Here is a 19,054-nt window from a genome sequence, read left to right as displayed (position 1 = left end):
AAAAAATTATGTTTTATTTATTAGTGTTTTCTTTAAATCTCGACATTTACGATTTCACGTTCAAATTGCGGATGAGTACTTAGAATATAAATTAGGGCTTAGATTAGAGTTTGCATAGGCCCGGCGTTTAGGGTACTTTTAGGGTTTGGTGTAATATTATATAGTTTATAGGTTTACTTAACTGTCTAACAAATACCAGAATTCGTTTATACGTACGATTAATTAATCTAATGTTCAAAAATAAACTACACGAATACCTTTTGCCGATGAACGTTTCCCTGAATCCCTGGTCAGACTCTTGTTCACCCGAGTAATTTTTGTACTCGTAGTATTTATTACCCAGTAATATTTCCATAAGGATCATGAACAACATTCAAACGATTCCTCAAAGTAAGTTTCTCTTTGTTATATGCTTGTGATTTAAATAGCTTTTTTAAGCCTATTTTTACAATAATAATAAATAAAAAAAATGGAGAATCTCAGGTCAGAGATTGAAGAAAATTATATAAGCAAATTGCCAGATGAAGTTCTTACCAAAATTCTCTCAATTTACCCTTTGGATTCTGGATCAAAAATTGTAGCTTTACTAACAGGTCTATGGTATAGACGTTATATCAAACATGGAGGATCAACACTCAATATTCAAGATTTTCAATCTGCAGTTAGTGAGTTAGTTGATAATTTTGATGAAAACAATCCTTTAAAAATGCCAACAAGAAGACTAGAATACCATGTCAACGAAAAGTTTGTTAGTGCATATTTTGTAATCCCTAGTTCCATGAACTTTAACGTTTTATTCGATCATGTTGTAACCTGTAATATTGTTAAACGTTGATTGTCGATGTGTTATTTTATATTTGTAAACGTTTAAATATAATTCGTAATATTACTCGACAGTCGGCCGACTGACATGGTCAGTCGACCGACTGTCATTCTCTGTCGACCGACTGTCATTCACTGTCGACCGACATAGGAACTGAGGTATTTAAGCCAAACTAATCTTCATTAATTTGGTTAACAACTCAGCACATCACACAGACACGAAAAACACTTCTTGGTCGAGTCTCTCTCAATCTTCATGTCCAAATACCACAGAATGTCAGTCTAGGCTTCGTGTTTATCAAGATCTAGTCTTGGTTTGACTTGTACGAACCCGAAAACCCATAGATATTCGTTTAAGCTCTTTCTATTGTTATTCCGCCTCTAGATCGTGTTAGGTTGATTCTAAGATCCTCTCTCTCAGCGTCTACAAAGTGGTATCAGAGCGTTGGCTTGCTGAATCAATTGTTTTAAACGAGTTCTTGGTATATTTTTGGGTCAAAAAATTGGTTTTGGATTGAATTTTGTATACTTTTACGTTAAATCTTCGCTTTTGATTATGGCTCTGAAAGAAAGTACAGTCGACCGACTTAGGAGACAATCGACCGATTTTCGTGTATTTCGACCGATTGTCATTAGTTCGACCGATTGTCTTTAAACTGACCGACATATGATAAACCGACCGACTTAAGTTGTAAACCGACCGACTTAAGTACTAAACCGACCGATTGAAGGAACATCGACCGATTGAAAAAGTACTACCATTTGCCTAAATGTAAACAGAACTTCGACCAAGTAATCATTGACAGTCGACCGACTGTAGTTGTTCATCGACCGACTGTAGTTGTTCATCGACCGACTGTATCTGTTCATCGACCGACTGTCACCAACACTCGACCGACTTAGGATCAGATTCAACCTTAATCAAAATTTAAAATGTCTGATCAGGCAATGGCAATTACTTCCGGCGTTCAAAACATTTTACTATCTGATAGTGAATCAGGCAGTGCCAATCGTGCTCCTAGACTTGATAATACAAATGATTACATTAGATGGAGGGCTAGGTTCATGAATTACATTAGAGGCCTTGATCCTAGAATGTGGGATTTGATACAACATGAATATAAAGAGCCTTTAGGTACTGATGGTAATAGTAAAAAGTATGAAGATTATAGCGTGACAGAAAAAGAAACATATGCCTTAGAATGTAGATGTTATGCTCAATTGACCCAGGGTTTAGACGGTGATATTTATCATCAATATCAAATGCACTTAACTTCATATTCTCTTTGGAATGCTATTAAGATAGGTGTCGAAGGAAATAAGGCGTATCGTGAAAAGAAAGCTAAAGTAATCAAAAGTGAATGGAAAAGGTTTGCTGCTCTAAGTCATGAAACGTTAGAAGAGACAATCATTCGCTATCGTCATCTTGTCTCTGAATTGGGTAACTTAGGTGTAGAAGTTACAGAACTGAAAGCTATCAAACAATTAACAGATGGTTTACCACACAAGTGGGATGCGTTTATTGAACAGATAGAAGACAGAGCTTCGTCTGCTGGTGAATCACTGACCCTAGATAAATTCACATCAAAATTGATGGTAAAGGACTTGGATATGGAAACCAAGAAGAAACATCTTGAGGGTCAACAGAGTCCTATAATTTACAAAGCTGGTACTTCTGGATTGAGCAATGTTCATGCTCCCTTACAAACAGCGTTTGTTTCTAATGAGAGTGCTGTAAATAGATCACAACCTGCTCAAAATGTGATGTTTCCAACCCAAGTAAATAAGCCTAGTAGTACAAATCAGTCCACCATTAGACAGGAGCCAAAAACTGTAGTTCTCAACACTGAGAATTTAAGAACTAGGCCCCTTTCAGTTGTAGAGGAAGATATGGCTTTAGTTACTTTGGTAGTTAATTCTTATAATGAAATGGTTGGTGGTCAAATTGGTAATGCTCATTTAGAAGCAGAAGATTATGAGCAGATTGATGAGGATGAACTTGAAAAGATGGATATCCTCTGGGCTATGGGTAGTGTGATTAGACGAGCGAAGAAATTTCTGAAAAGGACAGGTCAACAGATCTTAGGTGTTACTAGAGATACTAAGTTAGGTTTTGATATGTCAAAAGTGAGATGTTTTAATTGCAATGAGTTAGGACACTTCAAAAGAACATGTACCAGGCCACAGAAAACTGGTTTTCACAACCCATTTCACAATCAGTATAATAAGACAAAGGTTAATGTGCCAGTTGAAACAACGAGCGGTGATACTATCAGAAATGATAAAGCAAAAGGCTTAATTGCAACATATTCAGACGAAGGTTGTGATTGGACAGTATTTGCTGATGATGAAAATCATGCTAACGTTGCTAGAATGCCTAAGACCGAAGAAGAAACTGAAAGTGAGAAACAAGAAAGAGAGAAAGCTGGTTGTCTTGGTACTGCGAATGAATGCATGTGTTACATCTGCAAGATGGAAGCAAGAATTGAGCGAACTTATGCAATGATCAGATATGTTAGAAGAGGTGTTCTTAACAAGAGAGTGTATGAGAAGTTCAAATACGCAATGCACAATGATGGCGATGTATGGACGGATTACAGTAGTTCGTCTTCATCAGATGGAGAAACTATTGTAATAGATGATGTCAAGATTTCAGTTGAGTTGAATAATTCTGACTGTTCCAGTTCTAGTTCAGAATCTGAACCTGAATCAGAGACTGAAGAAAAGCAGTATGCGTTCATGGCAAACACATCAAGTGACTCTAAGGTACAAACTGAATTTCCTTTGGTATGTAACGATTGTGCTGATCATAAGTTAGAAATTGCTAAACTTGAATCCATAGTTTCTAAACTGAATGATATCCCCTTAGGATGTATATACTGTCCCGAAGTAAAACAGGAACTTAGGATTGTTAAAGCAGCTTATCTTGAGGTAAAAGGCCTATACGAGACTAATTTAACTCAGTTTAACAATAAAAAGGAATTCAGGGAGACAATCAAAACTCTATAAAATCAAGTTCATGATTTAAGAGCTACAATTTCAGGTGACCAAAAGGCCATAATGATGTACTTAAATCAACTTGAATGTGCTAAGAGAGAAAAGGAAGAGTTTAAGATTAAGTATGAGTCAGAAAAGGCTAGAAATGACACTTGGCAGCGAATGTCATATGTCATTGACTATACTGTCTATAACAAGAATGATGGTAAAAAGGGTTTAGGTTATAAAGAGTGTCCTCCTCCTCTTAGGAATGAGTACATTAATAAACCTTCTGATTCTTGCCTTAGTGAAATCCTAAGTGTTAAGCCTGTAGAGAATGAAAAATCAGACAGCACTAAGCCGATTGTTGAATACTTAGCTGAGGACAGTAAATCTGATTCAGAGTATGAAAAAGTTTCAGAGTTTGTGACACCAAAATCCAAACCAATTACTATCCTGAAAAATCCATTGAATGCTAGTAAGGCTAGTGAAAGCGGACAACCCACACCTAGAAAACAAGTAAACTCTAGGAACGCTAATGGAAAGAAAATATTTCAGACACCTGTCAAGTATCAGCAGGGACTCAACCTAGATAAAGAATATGTTCTTACACAAGCACCTGAAGAACTATTTAATAAAAGGAGCCCTAATACTAACAATGTGCCTAAATATGTGCATCCTAACCGTCGACCAGGCTTGAAACATCATGTTGAGAAGCCTATGCCACCCATGAAACAGTCTTTTCCCAATAAGCATCTGAGTTCAAAAACACGTACAAAAGAAACTCAAAACTGTAATAAATGTGGGAAAAAGGGTCACTGTGCTGTTAACTGTCAACAGCGTTGGAAAACACCAAAAAGAAAATCTGACACTGAAAAGAAAACTACACACTATGCTTCTAGTTCCAGTTCCATAGGTACTTCAAGTAATAGTTCAAAAGGTTTTTATAAACCAAAGTCAAATTCTATTGCTAATTCATCCACAAGGGTACAGTCAGGTGTGAATAAAATTTTTCAAACGAATGACTATTATGAGAAATCTGTTGGTAAACGTACCGTTTGGAAGCCTAAAACCGAGACAAAGGTTGTTGACAAGTCCAATGATCCATCGGGATCAAAGGGTCAATGGATGGATGTGCAAGTTATTGGTGTCGATGGGAAACCCACTGCCATTCGGGCATGGGTGTCCATCTCAAACTAACTTCTTTTCTTGTTGTGCAGGTCGCCTACGATCCGAGTAGAAATACCTGGATTGTTGATAGTGGGGCGTCCCGGCACATGACAGGAAATATGTCCTTACTTTCTAATGTCAAATCAGTAAATGGAGGATCTGTTTCTTTTGCAGGAGATGAAGGAGGTTTTATTACAGCTCAGGGTGTGATTGCTAATGCTAATGTTAGTTTTGATAAAGTGAATTTTGTGAAGCAGATGTCAAATAATCTGCTGTCAGTTTCGCAAGTAGCAGATAAAAAGCATAAGGTTGCCTTTGATGATCAAAGATGCTACATTTTGAAGAAAGAGTATGTAATACCGGAAGAGATGATTCTTATGACAGCTCCCAGAAATAAAGATTTGTATATTTTGGATATGTCAACAGCCCATGTTAAAGCTGCAACAGGTCATCAAGCTTTCATATCCAAAGCTACAGAACAAGAATCAATTTCATGGCACAAGCGTATGGGTCATTTGAGCTTGAGAAAGATGAACAATCTTGTTCATAATAATATGATTGAGGGAGTAAATGTTAAGAGTTTTCAAATTCCTGAAGGATGTCTTCCGTGTAAGAAAGGGAAACAGACTAAAAAGTCACATGCAACAAAGAAACATCATTCAATTGTTGTTCCTCTAGAGTTGTTACATATGGATCTCTTTGGTCCGATTAATCGAACAAGCATCTCTGGAGATTCATATTGTTTGGTAGTGACTGATGAATACTCACGATACTCTTGGGTAGTGATGTTAAAGAAGAAGTCTGACACGTTTGACAATATAAAGTTGTTGTTTTTGAAGCTGGAATCTTTGTACAAGTTAAAGGTTAGGAAGACTCGAACAGATAATGGTACTGAATTCAAGAATCAGCTGATGGAGAGTTTCTGCAATGAGAAAGGCATTCAACAACAGTTCAGTCCAGCTTATACTCCGCAATCAAATGGTGTTGCTGAAAGACGTAACAGAACGTTAATTGAAACTGCGAGAACTATGTTAGCCGACTCAAGTTTACCAGTTAACTTCTGGAGTGAAGCTGTGGCTACAGCATGTTATACAATGAACTGATTGTTAGTAGTCAAGAGACATGGAAAGACTTGCTATAAATTGCTACATAAAAGGAAGCCCAACATTAAACATTTCGAACCCTTTGGTGCACCGTGTTCAATCATGATACGAGATACTGGAGGAAAATTTAATCCTAAGGCTGTTCCTGGTATATTTCTTGGTTATGGGAATCCAAACAAAAGAGTTTTCAACATTGTATCTAAACGTGTTGAAGAACATTTCGAAGTAGATGTTCAAAGAAATGCTGCTATTCCTGCTGGGAAAGGTTTTTCATGGCAGTTTGATTATGAAAATTTGTTTGATTCTTTTGGTCTTCCGTCTGTTGCTACTGATGATGAAGTTATTGCAAGATTACTGAATGAAATGCAGACGTCTCCATCACAAATGGTTCCGAAATCTCAAACGGCACCACAACATCACCCAGTGCCGCAACAACAACTTGTTCAAGATGATGAAGAATCCGGTGATTATCAAGATGATCCATCTTATGATGGATCTGATTCTGAAGAGGAGTCACAACCTATAGACAGTGGCGAAAGTGTTCATAATCTGCCACAAAATGTAGAAGTTCAGGAAGAACAACCAGAACCTGAAGGTGTTCGTAGATCATCACGAACAGTTGTCCTACCTCGACACTTAGATGATTTTATTGTTGATTCGAAAGGAGTTTCTGGAGCACCATCAAATGATGCCTCAACGTCTGAAAATCAGAAAGCTTCAACTGAGAATGTTATGCAAGCTTTCTATTCTTCACTAAATAGGTCAGGCAAACTCTTCTTACATGCATATTCATGCTTTGTGTGTCAAATTGAACCAAATTCTGTTGAGGAAGCTCTTCTTTATGATGATTGGGTAAATGCCATGCAAGAAGAGCTTTTGCAATTCAAGCATTTAGGAGTATGGAAACTAGTGACTCCGCCTCATGGTTGCAAACCTTATGGGCTTCGATGGGTATGGAAGAATAAAAAAGACGAGCAAGGTATTGTAATTCGAAATAAAGCTAGATTGGTTGTGAAGGGATATCAGCAGATCCCTGATATAGATTATGATGAAGTATTTGCACCAGTGGCTAGACTTGAGGCAATTCTAATATTTTTGGCATTCGCATCTTTTAAAGGCTTCAAGGTCTATCAAATGGATGTCAAAAGCGCCTTTTTGTACGGGACTCTCAATGAGACCGTGTTTGTTAAACAACCACCAGGTTTTACAGATCCACACTCTCCAGAAAAGGTATATCGTCTAGAAAAAGCACTGTATGGGCTTCATCAAGCTCCAAGAGCGTGGTATGGTACGTTGTCCAACTATATGATTGATAATGGTTTCAGAAGAGGTGTCATCGATCAGACACTTTTTATCAAAGAAAAGGGCAAGCATATAATGCTAGTACAGGTGTACGTGGATGATATTATCTTTGGATCTACAGATAAGACGATGGTGGATGATTTTGAGGAGGTAATGCAGAAACGGTTCAAGATGAGTTCAATGGGAACTATCAAATTCTTCCTTGGTATTCAGGTTGTACAAACAAATTAGGGTATCTTTTTACATCAGACAAAATATGTATCAGATATTCTGAAAAGATTCAAAATGAAAGATGAGCGTCCTGCAAGGACGCCGCTATCAGTGAATCACGGGATTACACCGGATAAGGAAGGTGATAAGGTTGATCAAACCTTATATAGAGCCATCATTGGTTCGTTGATGTATCTAACAGCGTCTCGCCCTGATATCATGTTCGCAGTTTGTTTATGTGCTCGCTATCAAGCAAATCCGAATGTACATCATTTGCTTGTGGTGAAAAAGATTATGCGTTATTTAAAGCAAACTCCGAATTTGGGCCTATGGTATCCCTGTGATAATGATTTTGTACTGACGGCTTATAGTGATTTCGACTATGGTGGATGCAAGAAAGATTTTAAGTCAACATCAGGAGGTTGTCAATTCCTTGGAATCAGACTAGTTACATGGCAGTGCAAGAAGCAGACAGCAGTGGCCTTGTCCACTTGTGAAGCTGAATACATTGCTGCAGCAAGCTGTGCATCTCAGGTTGTGTGGATACAACAGCAGCTTCGTGACTACGGTTTGCATATTTCTAACACTCCTATTTTTGTTGATAATAATGCTGCCATAGCTGTTACGAAAAATCCTGTGAATCACTCTAAGACCAAACACATAGGGATTAAATATCATTTTATTCGAGACTGTTATGAGAAAAGGCTAATTGATGTTATCCAAATTGGCACAACTACGCAAAGGGCTGATCTTTTCACAAAAGCTTTTGATAAACCATGTTTTGATTTCTTGTTAACTGAGTTAAGTGTCAAAATATTGTCAGATGTCGTTCCTGACGAAGAGACCAACGAGTAACTTCATTTTATGTGTTCTGCTTGCATAGCTGTATATACTGTGTGGTTATATTTCTTTTCTTTCTGATTGTTTCTGTGTGTTTAAAATCCAAAAAACCAAAAAGATTTTAGATTTTTAGTATTTTAGGGGGAGTAATGAATGCAACATCAGATATTCAGAAAAAAAAAAAAAAACGAGTTTGATCTATATATAAATGGGATACGGACTTAATCATAGAATGAGATGATCATAATCACAATCATGTAAATATCTTGATAAGGAACTCATGGAAAGGTTTACAGCGGTTGAGGGTAGTCACTTAATTACCACAGGTGCATACTTTAAAGAAAATTGTTGAGGAAATCAACAAAAGGTGAGGGTATCCCCTATCATGACGTATAATCTAGAAACACATGATGTAGAATATCCCCAAGCAAATTCCAAATTGCTGCACCATTGAGTCTCACGACTAATTGGGATATTCAAGTCATCAATAAGCGTTGAAAATGTTCTAATTGACTATGCATACCGACTTCTATCAAACTTTAATTCTTGAATCGTACCTAAACTCCAAAATAGTAAGTTTATCTCAATAAGAGTGTCTTTCCTGTGAACGGGTTGAAAAGTGTGGTTCTATATTACAGACAGTCCATGAATGAATGATTTAAGTTAATTGATACACAAATGAAGAAAAGAGATCTTCATTGCAAGGAAGTCAATTCGAGAACTAAATCAAAGTCAAGACTGCAATGTGTTGTTTAAAAAAAAAAAAAAAAAAAAAGGCACATTGCATATCAAGTTATTATATCATGAAAACAAAAGTGAAATCATGGAAGATGAAAATATCAAGGTTAAGATAATGATGAAATCAAGAAGAGAAGTCTTTGCAAGAATACAAATGAGTGTGAAGATTACCAAGAAGAACTTAAATCATTCATACTTCAACAAAACCATTCTATTGGACTTATTATCATTGTCTGTGATATGGGACTGTACCCATTAAGGCCTAGACAGCGAAAGATGTTTTCAGAGAGATATTCTGAATTCTCACTTATTAAGAAAGCTACGTCTTTCATTCCGTTTCCTCCAATAACTTTAATAATAAAGAAGGAATGAGATTGATAGCAGTTGGTTGATTGCACGATTGATAGAATATTGAATATACTATGAGATCCATCAGAATCATATGAATTGAAAAGTATACGTTACGATAGAAGCTAATGGCTGACAGGGATATTCCAAAATTACTATGAGAATCTTCCTGTTCAATTAGACCTATCGTATGTGCTTGTGGTAACGGAAAGCGTCAATAGACTTGTGCTCAATTGACTACCTAATAAATCGTGCGATCTCAAATGATGTCTAAGTCAATGATTGAATCTAACATAGCAATATGTTAATGTAATTAATTAACTTGATCATCAATATGTCTAAGAGGAAACTCTGTAAATGTTTAATGAATCTAGAAACCATGTTAAAATCTTTTCTCTGTTATTGTTTGCTTTTACTTGTAAAATTTTGTGTACATACTGTTGCCTGAATGTTAATTGAACATGTATACATTTTGATAATTTAGCTTCTTTAGGTTTATGACTTACAGAAACTGCTTCCTGTAAATAACATGTTTTATGCCATACAATCTTGGATCTTTCTTAACCTTGATCATTGACTTTCTGACATAAATTGTACTTCATTTGCATTGTTATTGTGAAATGTTTTAAAATCCTAAAAACTACAAAAAGATTTTTCAGTGTGTTGATATTTATTTTGAAAAATACAAAAACATTTTATTTGTTTGCTTATGAGAATATGTGTATATTTCCTTGAAGTTACAAATAGTGTCTCGACGTCAAAAAGAAACGAACTACACATCTCAAATCATAAACTTGTTAAAGTCTTCAAAACGAAAATTTTTTGCGTGTAAAATCAGCCAGTGGATGTGAATAGAGGGAATTATCGGGGGTTATGTATCGAAAAATAATTTTTTAATTAGGAGGAGACAGTCGACCGATTTTGTACTATAAGTCGGTCGACATTGAACAAAAATCGACCGACTTACTTGCTTGTTACATATGTCGGACGTTTGTTACATATGTCGGTCGTTTGTCACGTGTATCGACCGATTGTCACATATGTCGGTCGACATAACACCAAAGTCGACCGATTGTCGAGCTGAGTATAAAAAGGCCTCAGACGGCCGATTTTCTTTATCTCGTGCGATTGTGTTGATTTACCAAAAATTCGAATTTTGCAAGGAAGAGTTTTTGATCATGTTTTTCGTATACATCTTTGAATTGTGATTCCAGCACCGTTAACCAATCTAGGTAATTCTTTTTAAATCGAAAGTTATTGAAGTTTTCGTGTTTACGTTTCTGTTTCGATTCAATGTGTAGTGTTTAGGACCTGTAATTGGTAATTGTTGAATAGATAATGTTAATCGGCCTCCTCTGTACATGTATTAGACTTTGATTGAGTCAAAACACCATAAAATCGAAGAATTTATGTTTAGATCTGTGTTTTGCTTCGTTTAATCAGTCGGCCGATTGTCCTTGAAAATCGACCGACTTAGCGTATGTCGGCAGACTTTATAAGTCAATCGATTTACCTGTATGTCGATCGACTGTCCTTGAAAATCGACCGACTTACATTGTATGTCGACCGACTGTTGTTTCCTGTATTTTTTTAAATTTTTCGATTTAACGCTTTTCGATTATTGTATATATGTTTGTATAGCAGAATAAATGGCTCAACTAGGTAGTCCAGTCAACGAAGATGTACATGAGGAAGAGGTGATTCTGTCCAAGAATCTTCCAGGCCTGACGGCAAGCGAAAATGGCAATCTAGAGGCATGTCTAAACGAGGAAGGACCTGAAGCAAAGGAAGGCTTCGTTGATATTATCAAATTCTTGAAAAGGTCCAGGATTCATACTGCAATAACTCTAGAATGCAAGGCATACTACTCACACCAACGAGAATTCTGGAACAATGCTTCTATCGTCACTGAACAAGGAAGAAAGGTAATACGAAGCAGCGTTGGTGGTACAATTGTAAAGATCTCGGCACAGACAGTTCGTGAAGACTTAGGTTTTCCAGATAATGATTCTATGCCAGTCACACTGAATAGAACTAAGGTCCGAAGGTGTCTAGTAAGATGTGGATACTCTGGTGATCCAATGAAAGGAGCTGTTAAGAGAACTCGATTCTGTCATCAATACAAATACCTAACTTTGGTGTTGTTGAGATGCATGAGTCCAATGGTAGGCGGTTTTGATGAGCTGAATGAGACTTATAGCTCAATGTTTGCAGCACTAGTTCTTCATGCGGACTTCAACTTCTCCGAAGTAATTTTCAGAAGCATGTTGGTGAACGTGAAAAAGAAGAGCCACTTAATGTTTCCTAGGTTCTTGCAGGTGATGATTGAAAAGCAAGTGCAAGGTTTGAATAAGGTTTGGGAGGATGAGATTAAGCTGAATCATCTGAACGATTTGACTTTCAATCGAGTCAAGCAAAAGAGAGGTCCGGATGAACCATTCAAGAGATTGGTTGGCCACCTCGCAAATGAAAACTATGTATGTCCACCAGGTGCTGCCTGTCGTCATGAGAACAGTACGTCTGGTAATGAAGATGATATCGTCGCAGTTGGTGAAGACGATCAAGAGGTTAATCAGCCACCGCCAGTTGTTCCAATTGAACAGATACTGGTTGATGAAGACGATGAAGGAGATGACCTTGACCCTGATCAATTCGAGCTGAGAAAGCGAAAACAATCTGAGGGTCGAAGCAGAGGCGCATAAGATTCATTAAGAAGGCAAAAAGGACTGAGTCGTCCTCCGCTACTGAACAGCGACAATCACAGCAATCACAACCACAACGACAACCTTCAGCTGCTGCTACTCAAGAAACACGTGCTGAAACTGATACAGGAGTTCATGCTGCTGCATCCACGACTGCTATTACACAAGATGCTGCGGTTTCTATATTAAGTGAGAAGGTTGTCAATATGGCTTCTGAATTTGAGAAATTTAAAGAAAAAGCTGATGAACGAGAGAGAAGAAAGGATGCTGAGATTGCCAAACTGACCAAGCAGGTTGAAGATCAACAGGTTGAATTGAAGAAGTTACAAACTAAGTTTGATGCTCAGAATTTGCTGATTGTAAAGGCTGAGACTACAGCGAACAAGGCACTTTCGAAGGTGCTTGAGTGGGAAAATAATTTCGATATTGAGGCTGTTGATCTCGAGGAGGATATAGACTTTGGTAATTTTAACGATCAAGGCGAGGATGAGCTAGGTTTGGATATTGCTAAAGGCACAAGCGAGAACCCACTGTCAGTAATTCCTCTAAATATTGATTATTCTTTACGTGATTTTTTGGCAAAGCAGGATCGTCTGAATCACTCAGTTGTATTTGATGATTTAGAAGAAGGGGAGATCCCGCCGGATCTAAGCGCTGAGGAGCAGGCCGAGCTAGTGCGTCAAGAGAAACAAGCAAGTACTTCAGCTGACGCAACTGCTAGCTCATCTTTTGAGAATCGTTACGATTCTAGTGATGATTTTGAGGAAATTGTCGTAAGTAATGAAAACGACAAAGATTTTGATGAAGTAATTATTGAAGATGAACCAATAGGTGATTTTCCAGAGTACGAATGTAATAACGATAAAGATCTACCTACATTTCAAGACTACTTCAAAATGAATGAAGAGCTTCTAAACCGTAAATGCGAAGAAAAAGAAAAGACCGAAGATTTGCCTCCAGGGTTTCTACCGGTCAAGATAAATAAAGAAAAGATAGAAGTTCTAGAAGCTGAGTGGAAGATCCTGTTGAGGATCAGAAAATATTGTGAGAAGCCAGCGCCGGAACCTGAATGGATAAATTACATTAATAGACCGGCGAATCTTTTGGCTAAAGGAAAAATAATTGCGTGGGCCTACATTAAAGAGTTGAATATATACGCAATAAAGAAGGAGTACGGAGTGGATTCCATCAAACATGGATACGAGTTCACGTCTCTACCGTACTTTGAATTTATGCAGGTGGCTAGGCTCAAAATGTTATATAGGGATTATGACGGAATTCCTAATATTGTCTGCAAGAAGATAAGACACTCGTACTTGTCATAGAACTTTGAGGGATTCGGCCCTCAATTTCCCACGATCACTTATCGAACAAACAAGAAAACGGGCTAACGAAGAAAGATTGTCAAATACAAGCCAGTAAATTATATGAGAAAGGTTCCTGTGATGAAAATGCCGCAGAACTTTAGCCCACGTTTTCGCTGGTGGTACTACGATGAACGCTCAGAGGAGGCAGTCATCGTTTTGGACAAATTGAAGGAAGATGAGACAGACTCGATACGGGTTTTAGATCCCGTTTGGTTGAGAAATTGCTGTGAAGCTGACATCTTCACATTGTACTACAATCGGATGCTGTACAGGCCAGAAAATAGAGTTCAAGCACAACAGTACATTCGTGTTGCAAAGGTTTGCTATTTGAACAATATGGTTACAGATCCGTACAGAGATTGAAGTAGATCGAAGACTTATGAGGAACTAGGTCTTAGGGGGAGTTTGTTAGTGCATATTTTGTAATCCCTAGTTCCATGAACTTTAACGTTTTATTCGATCATGTTGTAACCTGTAATATTGTTAAACGTTGATTGTCGATGTGTTATTTTATATTTGTAAACGTTTAAATATAATTCGTAATATTACTCGACAGTCGGCCGACTGACATGGTCAGTCGACCGACTGTCATTCTCTGTCGACCGACTGTCATTCACTGTCGACCGACATAGGAACTGGGGTATTTAAGCCAAACTAATCTTCATTAATTTGGTTAACAACTCAGCACATCACACACACACGAAAAACACTTCTTGGTCGAGTCTCTCTCAATCTTCATGTCCAAATACCACAGAATGTCAGTCTAGGCTTCGTGTTTATCAAGATCTAGTCTTGGTTTGAATTGTACGAACCCGAAAACCCATAGATATTCGTTTAAGATCTTTCTATTGTTATTCCGCCTCTAGATCGTGTTAGGTTGATTCTAAGATCCTCTCTCTCAGCGTCTACAAAGTTGATTGTTACCGCGTCAATTGGGTTAAACAAGAAACTAAATCTTGATTTTTTAAAAGTAAGTCATGAATTTTCAAGGCATAATAATGTTGGGTGTAAGATTGTGATGAACCCAATGGATTTTGCAAATCCATTTTCGGTCAAGACTCTTAAATTCACTTCGGTTAACTTTTAACTTGTGATCAAATGGTTTCTTTGATTGAAAAGTTTCGGTATTTTGAGACATCAATCATTAACGTGTGTGATGGATTGAGTTCTTTGAGAATTGAAGGTCAAGGTCTTGCTAAGCCTAAGCCGATGAACATAAGTATTTTAGACTGTTTAAATCTTAAGTCGGTGCGTTTTGAGACTAAAACTCTTGATTATCGTGGTGTATTATGTTGGTTTTTGGTATATATTGCAATAATGTACTTAGAAGATGTGAAGAAGTTGGCATTTGAAGGGGTGGGGTTAGACCGTATGGTATATAAATGGATGTATACTCCATTCTTGAATGTGATCCGAGATGTCAAAGTGCTTACACTTAATAGATCGATGTATAAGGTAACTAATTAATTTTCCCTAAATTCAGAGGTTTTGCAAAAAAAATTAAATTGTTGGAATCATGTTAATATATGATGTATGTTTTTCTTAATTTATTGCAGAAAGCTTTTGAACCATTGTTGAATGAGGAACATGATTTTCAATTTAGCAAACTTAAAAACCTGTGGTGGATTGATGATAGCATGGATGATGATAACATAAATTCATTATTTAGTTTCTTGAAGTTTTGCACTTCTCTCAAGAGGTTGTTCATAACTGTAAGTTTTCTCTGTCTTATTATGCAGAAGCTTCTCAAACAAAATTTTGTTTATACCTTTGGTGTGGTTTATACGAGCAACGGGATACAAGTTAACTTAATCGAGAGAATAAACACACATTAAGAAAAGGTGATTGACATATGTAGTTTTTGTTAACGTTTTAGTCTTACTCTTTACTTTTTACCTATCTTTTACTTTTTACATGTATAAAGTAGACGCACAATAGAATTTTACCATATTATAGATCAGTTTATGAAAGTGTACAATTAAATTAAGACATGCCATAAAAGAATAATAGACAATAGAATTGGAATGGAGGGAGTAAAATTTTATCGATCTCGGACCAAATAGTTAAAACAGTTGAAATAGATAATAAAGGTTTTGACATAGTAATATGAACATGTAGATTGACCCTGAAAGCTACTGGGGTCCATGTACCAGTGACAATCACGTCGTCATCAAGATACAAAACGAACGATTGCACAACCTCAAAGTAGTGAAACTAGAGGGATTCGATGATGAAATCGAGATCATGTATTTCAAGGAGCGATTGATGGATGTTTTCATTGTTGAACCTATCATCGTAGACGTAAGGCGGGGGATGCACGATCGGTTTCTAATAAGAATCCCAAAACAACAAGCATTTGGTAAAGCACCGGTGTCAAATAAGTTGAAGTTTATCTACAAATTTGTAGAAGAAGTTGAAGGTAACAGAGGTTTATTTTCTAAGCATCCTCACATGTCATGAAATTACAATTTGGAAACATTTATGTAGATGAAACCATATACTCTTCTTTTAGTTTTATATATCCAATTTAATTGAATTCAATGATTATTTCACATATTCCCGAAAGTTCATACTACATATATAAAGAGGAATAAGACGCTTACTCAATCCCCTAAAAGCAATTAGATAAACTTAGCTTAAAATGGAAACATTAATTCATTAATTGTTCTTCATAATGATAAACTAAATTTGAAAACAAAATAATTATCCTGAACTATATATGATTAATAATCTGTAATAGGAAGCTGCTCGTGCTCACCTATGAAAATATTGTCATATATAAGTGCTACAACAGCAGCACCAACAAACGAACCGACCCAATAGATCCAATGATGGTTCCATGTCCAACTCACAAACGCGGGACCAAAACAGGCCGCTGAGTTCATTGACGCACCATCAAACACGCCACCTACTAAGATATTGGCACCCACAATCAAGCCAATCGCCAGAGGTGCAATAATTCCGATATTGCCCTTCTTTGGATCCACTGCAGTAGTGTACACTGTGTAGACTAGTCTGAATGTCATCACAATCTCCAATACTAGCGCGTTTCTAATTGTTACATCTTCCGACAACCTAAACGCCGCAGTTTCCTATAATAAATTTTTATTCATTATATCATTATAAGTTCACATAATGCAAATCGGTGTGGAACACAATCCTAAACACCAGTTTGGTACTATAATAATAATCTTACCATTCCACCTATAAGTTGTAACTTATTGAAGGAGCAAAACTAATTGACCGATCCAATACACAATGCCACTCAAGAACGAAATATTTCCACCAATCAATGAGGCGAACGTAACTGCTGGATTTACATGATCACCTGAAATGTTAGCACTGATTGACACCGCCACAAACAAGGCGAACACATGGGCTAGTGACGCAGATACTAGTCCCGATGGAGTGTTTGGGCCGGTGCATCATATGTCACCTTACCTAAAACAGAAGGGAATTAATGAATTATACATAATTAAGTAATTAACCATATAAACAAAAGGCGAAAGTAGATATTTATTGGAGTGTTTGGTTCAAGTGTCAATTGTGTATATATGTGTGAATGTCAATTGTGTATATATGTGTGAACTATTAAAAAAATCACACTAAAAGAAAATGAAACCATCTCAAACAGGCTATAGCGAATTCATGTATTTGACGTCGATTCTCCCACCCCAAAATGTCCAGAGCTCCTTCTCAATCCCGCCACAAGTCATCCCCGTATTTTGCCACATAAAACAGTTATTTTCTTTACATCTTTTTTTGTCATCTTAAAGCAACTACGTGGTCTTCACCTTTTTTTTAACCTACTTCTACTCTATTCCATATCATCTCCCATTCCATATATCTTACCCACATCCTTCCTGTTATGACAATTTGCTTAGCGCACCCACACCAGCGGAAGCTAGGATATAATTTGTTTGAGACAAACTTGCGAGAAATAATAGAAAGCAAATAAAGTAACTGATAACACGATGATTTAACGTGGTTCGGCAAAACCCTGCCTACGTCCACCCCAAGAGTCTCCTTTATTCTTATAATATAAAAGAACCCGGTACAAGAAAAAGTACACTATGAGTTAAACCCAAACCCAAGCCCCTTAGTTTCTCGTACACTCTTTTACACTCCTTACAAGAATAAAACTATCAACCTCACAAATACACACTCTCCGTTGATATTATCGATCAACTGTGTTTTTCCTTTGTGATTACATTTTTGTGGATGATCTTCACCTTCTACATGAAACACCTATTTATAATGACGCATCCTTGTGTGAATACTACATGTGAAAACAATACCAACAAAATGTAGCACAACTATTCCTTTTCCAACTTCATATTTTTCACATGTATTTCATGCAATTCCATTTCCAAATAAATGTTAGTCATCCAAATTGGACTACCGTCCAACAATCTCCACCTTGACGAACATTTATCTTCTTCGTCACCGAAAATTACTTACACCAAGTATTTTCACCATTGACCTCCTTATCCCCGCTACACACACCTTGAATCACCTTGATCCTGAACCCTGATTCAAATAACACGGTCAATAATTATGTGCAGCTAACCCTATCAACTTACCTAGTTGACACCGGAGAGGAGTCTCGAATCACCTCTTCCATCACAGTAGGATTTTCCTTCTCACTATCGTCTACCTCGATCAAACATGTCCCAACATGTTCCCGACCTGTTTCCCCCATGCACGCTTTCAAAACCTTCGAGACATGAGTACATCTTGTACTCGCCACCAGACGATATAAACCCTCATACTTATCTCCCGTCATCTGGACCTCATCTTGAGCAGAAGTAGAACTTTTGGAGACTGTGAGAACATTTCCCACCGGTACATTAACTGCTACCGCAGTCGATGAACCCCCAGATTTACCTTCACCATTCCTTCAGAGTTGAAAATACTTTATGTAGTGACCCCCTCATGACATTTGAAGCACTGGATATCCTTCACGCCGTCTCCTGATCTAGACCTACTGTTATCACTAGATCTCTTCTGGGCAAACTTTCCCCTTCCATGACCAACCATAGCAAACCCATGCTCAAAATGGTCATCGGATCTTCGTATCTTATCCTGCGAACTGGGAAGAGAGGCAAGAAGAATAAGGGTCTTATCTTATTCCTCCTTTAAACCTCAACTTATTCAAGTTGATTAACCCGACCATTAAACACATCCATGTGTTCAATAATATACCAATCGTCATCCGCCATCTCAAATGGCTCCACCTTAAATTGCATACCGCCATTTCTCGCCATCTCCAAACAAAAAATATCCGATAAACCTGGATACGCTCTGATACCACTTGTTATGACAATTTGCTTAGCGCACCCACACCAGCGGAAGCTAGGATATAATTTGTTTGAGACAAAATTGCGAGAAATAATAGAAAGCAAATAAAGTAACTGATAACACGACGATTTAACGTGGTTCGGCAAAACCCTGCCTACGTCCACTTCAAGAATCT

At 37.2% G+C, this 19,054-nt stretch overlaps 2 pseudogenes; one reads left to right on the top strand and one right to left on the bottom strand.

The window, feature by feature from the left end:
* Nucleotides 1-469: 469 nt before the first annotated feature.
* Nucleotides 470-16,038, top strand: LOC139890063 (F-box protein At2g39490-like; annotated as a pseudogene).
* A 263-nt stretch (nt 16,039-16,301) lies between these two features.
* On the bottom strand, nt 16,302-18,800 carry LOC139890062 (aquaporin TIP1-2-like; annotated as a pseudogene).
* Between the last annotated feature and the right edge of the window lie 254 nt (nt 18,801-19,054).

The sequence above is a fragment of the Rutidosis leptorrhynchoides genome, chromosome 2 (assembly GCF_046630445.1).
Source record: "Rutidosis leptorrhynchoides isolate AG116_Rl617_1_P2 chromosome 2, CSIRO_AGI_Rlap_v1, whole genome shotgun sequence".
Lineage (NCBI taxonomy): Eukaryota > Viridiplantae > Streptophyta > Magnoliopsida > Asterales > Asteraceae > Rutidosis > Rutidosis leptorrhynchoides.
Note: the sequence above shows the minus strand (reverse complement) of the source record. Positions and strands in the feature narration are given on the sequence as shown.